Source organism: Candoia aspera, chromosome 18, assembly GCF_035149785.1.
Source record: "Candoia aspera isolate rCanAsp1 chromosome 18, rCanAsp1.hap2, whole genome shotgun sequence".
Taxonomy (NCBI): domain Eukaryota; kingdom Metazoa; phylum Chordata; class Lepidosauria; order Squamata; family Boidae; genus Candoia; species Candoia aspera.
Window position 1 is genome coordinate 845,113 of NC_086170.1, and position 10,113 is coordinate 855,225.

Genomic DNA, 10,113 nt, shown 5'->3' on the forward strand with positions numbered 1-10,113 from the left:
CAGTAATACATCTGCACTGCTATTTTATAACAAAACTGTACAGTTTAGGATATTCCTCCATTATATACAGAAGGATCTGCTGCCGTCAGGAAAGCTACACGTCCGTGTGACTCAAAGGAAACTTGGCCATCATTTTTTCTAATTTCTCGGCATCGCAATCGGGCATGGGATAGATGTGAACAGGAGGGGGCGCTCCAGGCCTAGAAGAAAACAGGGCTACAGGGCTGCAGGGTCCCCCCCGCCCCCGCAAAACAAATCTAAAGTTTTCCCAGGAAAAGAAAAGTTGACCATTAAAAGCAAACTCCCAGCATGAGTTAAAAAGTGTGTTTTTCACCAGTCAGCCCCCAACACCTTGTTTGGTAAGCTAGGTAGAACCCACACTTTCAGGGGCAGGCTACCTGTGAGTAATCCTTGTTAGGGGAGGCCGAACAAAGTTTTATTTGAATGGACTGGGTTGGCGGGGGGGTGGGGGGGGACGGACCCCAGTCTCTTGTCTCTTCCACACAACCTGCATTCACTTGCTGGGATAGCATGGCATGGCAGGACCCTCACGCCCCTTGCCACACCACAGCCAGAAGCCACAGACATACTGGCTGGATCCTGCCCCTTCTCCCCCGCAACCCCAGTCCAAAGCCCTTATTTTGATTTGACTGGTTTTGCAGCAGGCCTGGGAAGGAAAGCTCGGCTCCCTGGTGCCACCCTGGCAGCTACGAGCCTCAGATGGCGGCAGCAGCAGATGGCCTGGTGCCCACCAACCACTGACGCTGGCACCGGCTGGCAGTTTCCAGCCACACTGGCACAACATGAATAGATTTCTAATTAGTCCTTGCAGGAGAAAAGATGGAAGAGGCAGAAAAGAAACCACGCCACCTGAGCCACCAAGAGCAGAGATGAAAGGCAGCAGGCCTCTTGGGCGATGGGTCAAGGCAACTGTACGTGGGGACCTCCTTCCTTGTGGGCAAACTGAATTAAGACAGGATGTCCCCGTGTACTGAGTTCTGGGAAGTCAACGCAAGGTTTCCACCAGCACAGTCCACTTGAGAGCTGATTCACTCTTAAATGCCCAAACTCTGTTTATCAAGGTCTGGCCACTTTGGAAGCAGAATGGCCCCCCACCTTGAAAGCCCACCCTCTCCAGCTTGCCCTAACTTTACCAGCTGCCCAACGCTTAACCAGCTAGGGGTCTGCTGAGTTGCAAACCGTATTCTGCAACCACAACTTCCTTCCAGGGCCTGTTACGCCCAGGTGGGACCAGGAAGCAAAATATCTATGCTTTACTTGGTGTTATTTTTTTTCTCAGCCCCCCCTCCCCCAGGCCTGGGCATCCTTGGGGGCAGCTGGAGGGGCACCATCTTAACAGAAGCCTCCATCCCCCTTGGTTGAATTTCTTGCAGTTCCCATTGGAAACCAAGCAGGGCAAAACCCCTCGGCCCTTTCTCTCAACGAAAACGAGAAGAAATCTCCTTTCTTTGGAAACTTTTTAGGAGGGGGAAGATGAGAGGAAATGGACGTATCCGTGTCAGAGTGAATTACCTTCAGCTCTAAGCCGGCAGGTTCTTAACTCCGCAAGGATTTCGGCATCAGCTTTCCTGACTGCCACTAAACACTGGCTGGAACTCCACGTCTCCATCCTTTAAGTCATCTCCCCACAAAAGTGACAGGGCCCCCCCAAAGCCTGTTTTGCCTGTGACAGCGAGGGGGCCTCTGGACCGTCCCAGCGGAGGAAGCTGCTTGATTGCCTGACAGGTGGGAGTAAGTGATGGACACCTGACCACTCAAGACTATTTTCACACCTGCCACGGATGGGAAAGCAAATTCACCCAGCAGTTTTTTTGGGGAGGGGGTAATAAATTTGGAGAAACTTTCTCTCTGCAACGAGCTGAGGACCAGCAGAAGAACCAAAACCTAAATCACTTCTGGAAGGACCCTGAGGTAGGCGTGAAAAAAGGCCTTTTGGAAAAGTCCTATACACAGTTCCAAGGCGGGGAAGTTTGCAAGCCGAGCGATTAATTAAAACACAACCCATCCCATCTGGGAAGCCAATTTATTGTTCCAGCTTGGTCAGAATAGCCAAAAGGAGAAATGAGTTGAAAGCAGGGCTATTCTGCTTAAAATAGCCTCCCCTGGGTTTGTTCACCGAGTTACTGCATTCGCCCGATAGATTAACCTGCAGTTAAGCCTCTTTTGTGAACAAGGCCGGCAGCCACGGGTCTCAGGCATGGTACAAATCGGCTGAATCAGTCTCTAGAAATTAAGTGTCTGTGATCTAATCCCAATAATAACAACAATTAAGGTCCATAAGGGTTTGCCTGCTGAATTAAAGAGCGTAACTAAGCAAAATCTTAGCACCCCAGAGCAGAAAGAAATAGCTTGGTTTTAGCTTTGTGCCCAAGTAAAGCCAAGCTTGGCCCCATCTGGGCCTTTGAGGGAGGATATTCCATAACCAGGGGGCCACCCCTGAGAAGGCCCTGCCTTGTATCTGTGTGTATCAACAGTGACCAGCTGCACATCAGCGCTGTTGCACCTACAGGGATGTGGTTATAGACAGACCAAGTTATTTGTGGGTTTATTTTTGTAAAATGCCCCAGTCAAGGGGGTGATATCAGGGCAAGGTTGCAAATGCAAGGCTGAGTTTCCTAAAATGCTTCCTGCTCCTTAGAAGGCCTGGATCTGAGTTGGGCTGCAGGGTAGAACAAACTTTGGAACAGAAGGCCAGCTGGTCCTTCAAACCAAGCTTTGTCCAGTCCAGCAGGGGCAGAGCAAGGAGGCCGAACCCAGGCAGGCTGGGCTTCCAAGAATTCAGTCAGGAAAGATGGTCCTCGGTGCTAAAGGATGGCCTCACCTGCCCTTTTCCTGGCCAGGGATTGGGGGGAGGCTCTCTGCAAAAGTCGGTCGGTGTTTATATGCGTGCGCACACTCTAGGCAAAATATAGGAGGAAAGCAGCCATGTCTTGTCGCCTGGGTAATAGACAAGGAGGAACACAACGCAAACAGGGAGAAGAACTGCCAAAGCCTAAAATGGGTTTGCTGGCACCGCAAAATGGCAGTGGCAAGGCAGAAGAAAAATGGGGTGGAACGGGAACCAAGGTTAACGGGGGCACGGCTCAGGGACATAAACCCAGCAGATGCACAACTGTAGGAGGGAGGAATATCTGTGCTCTACTTCCCATTACAGAAAACATCTCAACATGGTTTACAAAAGCACGCTTTGATTCAAGCTTAGTGTTTCCCGTGCACTAACCATGGTTTAAAAAAAACTACAGTTAGAACAGACCACTGAGTAGAACAGAATGAGTAGTCCTTAATACAAGCTAAGGTTCTACAGGTCCTCGCTGAATGACCATTCGCTTAGCAACTGTTTGAAGTTACAACGGCACTGAAAAAAGTGACTTATGACCGGTCCTCACACTTAGGACTGTTACAGTGTCCCCAAACTTGTGATTTGGATGCTTGGCAACCATCGCACACTTACGATGGTCACAGCATCCCAGAGTCTCATGGTTGCCATTTGTGACCTTCCCAGCCAGCTTCCAACAAGCAAAGACAATGGGGAAACCAGCAGGAGGTCACAAGTCATGCAATGTCTCGCTTAACGGCCGCTTCACTTAGCAATGAAGTAACTGCCCAGAGTCCCCCATTGGGGGAGAGGGGCGGTAATATAAATCCAATGAATGAATGGATGAATGAATGAATGAAGTTGCCAGGCCCAATTAGGGTCATTAAGTGAGGACTACCTGCAGTCTTTACGTATGTGGAGGAACAATAAAATGTACAGGGCCAAAGTCTGCTAGAGATTTTTCCAGTGGGGTCCCATTCCACTGAAATAAAGATCACGTGGATTTCCTTACCTGGGTAGAAAAATGGGGGAGATGTGAATGAGTAAATTGAATACCTGCGAAGGATTCCTGTCTTCAGAGAAGAAAGACTTGTAAGTGAAGAGGACCAGCTGCTTTTCTCATGGCAAATGGTCCCCAGACTTGGAGCAAAAAATGAAAATTTCTCCTTGCAGACACCGCCTTGCAAATTCTCAGCCTCGCCCCAGACCTCTACTCCTGGTTCTCTCCTCTGCCAGGCCGTTTCCCAACTAGCTGGGGGCAGAGAACACGACCTGGGGTCGCTTGGACTTACGCCTTCAGTCACGACCTATTTTCTTCTTGTTTTCTATCATCTGCTGCTTCTTTCCTTAAAAGAAATAGCCTTTCCTTTTTTAAAAAAGGGTGGAAAATGCATCTCTTTTTCTAACACTTAGGAGCAACCCCAGTAGGTTGTTAAAAGTGGCCCTGCCTTTAACACACACTTTAAAAAAATGCAAACTGCAGCAGCTGAAGGAGATGTAAAAATGGGCTCCGCCAGGCAGTTAACCCTTTCCTTATGAGTTGGCTTGGACCAAAAGCCTCCTCTGAAGCTGATTTAATGCCTCCCGTAGCATCAGGACTGACTTCTCACCCCCCCCACACAAAATAGCAGCTTCAGAATGATTAGGGTCCAATGCTTACTCCTCCTCTTGCAGAGCTTACTAATTAACAGCTTTCAAAGAGCTGCTATTTGTAGTTTTAAAAATGCACACAAAATTCAGGAACATTATTCACAGAATTCACCTATTTCTGTTGCCCCCTGAAGCCAAATTTAAGTATAATATTCAATAATGTTCACCTATTCACTGAAGTATTTTGGTCTCTCATGGCATCAAGAGGAGTAGCATTTGAACCTGGATGCCCCAGGATGAGGTTTAACCCACCGGCTGGGCTCAGAAAATACTACAAAACACTAAGCCAAGATTTTTAACCATGGTTTGTTGAACAAAACACAGTGGCCTTACAATGCACGTGAAAAATGAAACAAACCTTCCTTTTATCCCTGCAGTATCATGGTTGCTCTGCTGAAAACCTGATCTTCGAATGTGTCAAATGTTAGCTCCATGGAATGTAATTACAGGCCAAGGTTGACTTTTGAAGAGACTCTGGAGTTATAATCAAGGCTCTTTCAGGGGAGACCTGCAATTCCTGCCCCACTTCCCCATGACATGAAGCCAGACCAATTGCATTCCTCTGTGCACTACCAATTACCTGGGATGCACTTAACCAGAAGTGTCTGGCTTTGGGATTCTCTGCAGCAAAATTGTGGTATTTCTTAGTACGGTAAGTGGCCTATCTTCTATCTTAGCCTATCGCGGGGGTCTCCATCATCAGCTCAGAGTGATGGTTCAAATGAGAGCCCCAACATGGGTCAACCCACTTAGGCCAGTGGGTGGAGAAGCAGATGGTCTCCTCAGGGACATGTTCAGGACCACTGGGAGTGACTCCATTTCTGGTCTACAAACCAGATGCATAGATTTGGGAGATTGCTGTTGGGCTAAAATTGGCATACAAAATTCTCCTGGTCCACTTTCCCCCATAACAATGTCCCTCTGATGTAGGTTGGGCTGAGAGATTGCGACTGCGCTAAAACCCCTCCCAGGCTTTTCTATGGCAAAATTTGGGCCACATCTTGCTGGTCTGAGTCCAACACCTCAACCTTGACATTACACCCCTCCAGAGCAATTCCCAGGTTTTGCTAAGCAGAGAAATGCATTCCCTCAGGAGTAGCATCTGGCCTTCTCCCACCCTTTGAAAAATCTGGAAAGCCACATATCTTTCACCAGGCTCTCATAAATCAGCTTGAGTAGCACCCACATCGAGTTCTTAGTCTTTGGTATTGTATTTTTCAAATTTGGGTAGCCACCTGGAGTGTTCCCTGGAGCAAAAAAGAGAGGGGAATATGCATATATTAAGGATGTGAGTAAATAAATAATTGTACTGGGGAAATCTTGCCAAACCCTGATCAATGTAGGTGCTGGATTTAGCAGAGTGACCAGCCCTGGAAATTCCTGCAGTCTTGGAAACACACGTGCAGAAGTTCAATAAATAAATAAAAAATTGAGAATGACAGAACTCAAAAGAAGGGCTCCCACCTATTTAGGGATCATGGCCCTTGGCAGGCCATGCCCTCTGGCCGCCGTTGAAAGCAGCTGTGCCCCCGCACCCTAAAATCTCTTGGTTCATGCAAGTTGCAGAATCAAAGCAAAGGACAGCAGGTGGCTGGCTGACTGCAGATCCTGCAAGATGCAGGAAAGATGAAGAAAATCGGCTAGGAAGGTTTCAGCCAGTTCCTGCCTCGTATTCTCCACCTTTTCACAGGTCTGCGCTTGACGGACAAGCTGGTGCATTGAGGGGGCCCAGATGGGCCTTCCAGCTTCTTGTACTGGTTGTCAGAGTTCAGGTTGCACCAATGGCCAATTCTCCTCCAGGACCCCAGCTCTGCCCTCAACGTTGCTGCCACGTGGCACCACGTAACCTCACGCACTGCCTTATGGCTCCTCTTCCCATTCTCCTTGAATCCATAACCTCGGTCTAAATTAATGGCCACCACCACAGCGGATGGCAGCATTTTGCCCATTACCCTGAGGCAGAAACCAGGCAGGTATCTGTCAGGGATGCTAATGTGGGTTCTTGCATGGAGCAGGGGGTTGGCCTAGATGGCTTCAAGAGAGAAGTCCAGCCCAAGGGGTCCGAGTCCGAAAGAGAGGCCACAGGACAACCCTCATTCATCCTCGTCCACCCCTTTGCCTCTCCTGCCTGTCCTCCTCAACCACTGAGAAATGTTGGAAGCTGCAGCAGATGCCTTCAGCCATGCAGAAGCCTCCCCCAGAAGTGGAGAAGTTGTCTAAAGGACCCCAGAAGGTCAAAGAAGTTTGTTTAAAAAACGGCCTGTCTTACTCTGCACCAGAATAAATGCCTTATCTCAACCACAAGGTCAAGTAAAGGTCCAATCTTCAGTCAGTTCAGCTAGACTTCATGGACGCCTCCACCTTGTGGGCTTGGCAGCAGTATGGAAGCGCTTTGCCACAGCTTTTAAAACATTTCCCACTCTGGTCCTGAGAGTTCCTGGTGGTTCCCCCAGCCAAATACTGTATTTTTCAAAGTCAGCCATGGGCTTCCATCTTCCTGAGCGCTGGGCCACAAGAATCCTCTTTAATTGGCCCCAGCACGTTTGAATAGACCTCTTCTCCAGGACTGGGGCCATAATAACCCCACCTCCCTCCCCACAGCTCTGTTTTCACTCTCCCACGGGGGGGGGGCAGACTCCCTAAGCCACAACCTCATGCCACGCATATGGAGGAAACGGCAATCGGAGCAGGTGTGAAGCTGCTGAAGAGTGGCCTTGCCAAAGGAGTAAATGTGCAAAGCAGCACATCACCCCCCTTTCCCCCTCTTCCTTCCCCGCACGTCCCTTTATGCTCCTCTCCAAGCATGATGGATGTGCAGAAGGAATCTCTTCTGTCCCCACTTCCGACGGTTCTTGCTGTTAACCGAGAATGACGGGTTTTTTGCTAATTGTTTGGTTCATAAGGAAGCAAGGTGTGCAGCTGGCATCCCATAAATCAAAACAGCCTCAGAACTTAAAATTGCTTGCAGAAGGAAAAGGTGGGGAGGGAAGAGAGAGAGAGCCAGGTCCAGCTGAGAAACGCCAGGCTGCCAGCTGCAGTCTGGTGATCGCATGGGGCTGTGTGCGCCCAGCCACCGGCTCGGGCTGCCAATTCTCAGCCATGATCTGCTGCGATCAGCATGCCCTTCGGAGCAGATGCTCTCCATGACAGCTTCGCGTTTTTGGCTGGGAAGCAAGGAATCTGGCCTGTGGTGGAACCCTCGACCCATCACTCAGGGCTCAGTCAGAGATGGATTTCAGAAAATGCCGGAAAGAGCTGCCAAAGGGACTTCGGAGGGAGGATGAAAAAGCTGAGAGTCTTAAATTGGCTTTACAAAGAAACCGAGTCCGGAGATGTTCCTGCAAGCCATCCAATGGGGACTTCATTTGCAGAGAACACACACTTCCCAATGTTGCTGACATCCTCGGGCTTCTCTGTGGGGAAAGCGGGAGGGAGACGGGGGTGCCATTTTGATGATCCCCTCAAACGCACACCCCTTAAGATGGCAGCGGTGCAGGGAAAGCAAGATGGAAAAAAAGCCATGGGTCCCGCTGGAGAAGACAGACCCACGGGGGGTGGATAAATAATGTGAGTGGTATTTTTAGAAAGTTTTAATGAACTTCGCTGGTGGAGGTGATGAGGATGGGGAACCAGCTGATGTGGGAAGGACCACCTAGGAGAGGAACAGGTTTCGTAAACCAACAATCACGGTCCAGAATTGATTGGAGCTGCAAAGCTGAGGCTAAACATTTTGGGAAGGGGGAGGAAAGGCCAACAGAGCTCTGGCATTGGGGAAGGATGGTAACAAACAACTGCCTCACCTTGGACAACCTTGGATGCCGGGCTAACCTGATTCTGCACAATTGATTCTGATTCTGCGTTGTCGCTCCTCAAACCAGCAAAAAGCTGGAAGATGGAATGAAAAGATATGGGGAATACGTCGGCTTTTAAGCAATGGAGTAGGGAAGGGGTACCCCCGAGCCCTTCTGCTCATGCAAGATGAGGGAACCAAGAGCGGGAAGGAGCAGGCCTGGCGGGCTCCGAGCATCAATGCTGAGGTGAAATGAAAGGTGAGCGCCAATGCTTCCCGCTAAATTCCTGCTGGTTCTTGCCGCATGTCAAAAGGAACAGGATACAATTTATTTCCTGTTTCCCCGCCCTGTCCTGTCACCGTCACCTGCTTAAGCAACCAGCTTCCTTTTGTTCTTCGGTGCAGGACTGTTTGTTCTGGGCAAGCACGTGTCGTGCAGCAAAGGAAGTGGCTCCTGGCAGCGTGGATTATCCGTGCCGGAGGACCACTGTTAGCTAGAAGGCAGACGCTTTAGAAACAGGCCAATTTGCAAGTTCAGCTTGACCCCCTCCTGTGGCCTGAAATAATTAGCTGTCATAGCACTGAAGACATCCATCACAGGCTCTCTCTCTTGCCAGTGATTCAGGTGTAAAGCACAAAACACAAAAGCATCGCGTGTCACTGCCATGCTATGCTCACACAGCATCCAAAAGGCACGGGGGTCCTTCCATGGGAAAGGTTCAGGAAAATGGGAGTCTTTTTTTGCTTGACATCTTGAGAGAATTTTTGGTTTTTAGAGATGATCATGATCACGATCACAGCCAGTGTCTCCTTCAACACAAGGCAACATCGTTTAATCCAGCTATGATTTTCCACATGGTATGGGCGAGCACCTGCTGTGGATTAGTTGCTACAGAGAACCACGGTTTAGGCTAGAGATTTTAGGCCACACCATCGTTCTCCAATCTGGTCTCTTTCAGATCTTTCCAAATTCCCAGGTAGTCCAGAAGGGAGTTAGGCTTATTATTGCCTCTCAGACCTGAAACCGATACAGCCTCCGAGGCTCGAAGAACAATGGATAAATGGCTGTTTTTGTTCCAAGTGTTCAACTCCAGACAGCAAGGTGAAAAAGATGGAGCAATTTGCAGGTGACACTTTGGAGAGCTGTGATCCCTCCTGGCAAGACAACAGGGATCAAGGGCAAGAAATAAAGCTAAGGCTTTGGGTATTCGTAAAGGCAGGCTAAAGCAAGCTCTGTGTGTTTTGAATCAAGACCGTTCTCCGCAGAAAAGCCCAGAACCTTCTGTACTTGTGGAGTGCAAGGAAGATGAAAGATAAGAGACAGGCAAGATTCATTGCTGGGCATGACGGATGAAGAATATTTTAAGTCCACAACAGACAGGTGATATCTGGGAGTGGCTCAGACAGGCACCCCACTAATTCATGAACTAGAAAAAGGAGGTACATCACCAGAGTTGCAAGATCCTGTCATTATACCCAGAAGTAGTTTCAGCTTTCCTGCTGCATCGATTTCTTGGTCTGGTCTACCTAGTGGGGCTGACATAATAGAGCACGTGGCCGGAATCTTCTTTCACCCCCCTTTTATGCCTGCAAGCTGCGAACAGAAGGCTCGAGATGGCCTCTTCCCAGGCGTCGCTCACGCAGCGGGCCTGGCCATCAGTGCTTGGTACCTTCCAGCTATTCATCCATATTGGCTCTTACTTAATTCCTCTTCACTGACTCCATCACTCCTCAGCTGCCTAAACAACAGAGCTGTTTCTTGAATGGTGACAGGATGGGAGCCGTCCAAAGAAGGCTGTTGCTGTCACCCTGAAATTGAAATTCAGCCCACCATCGA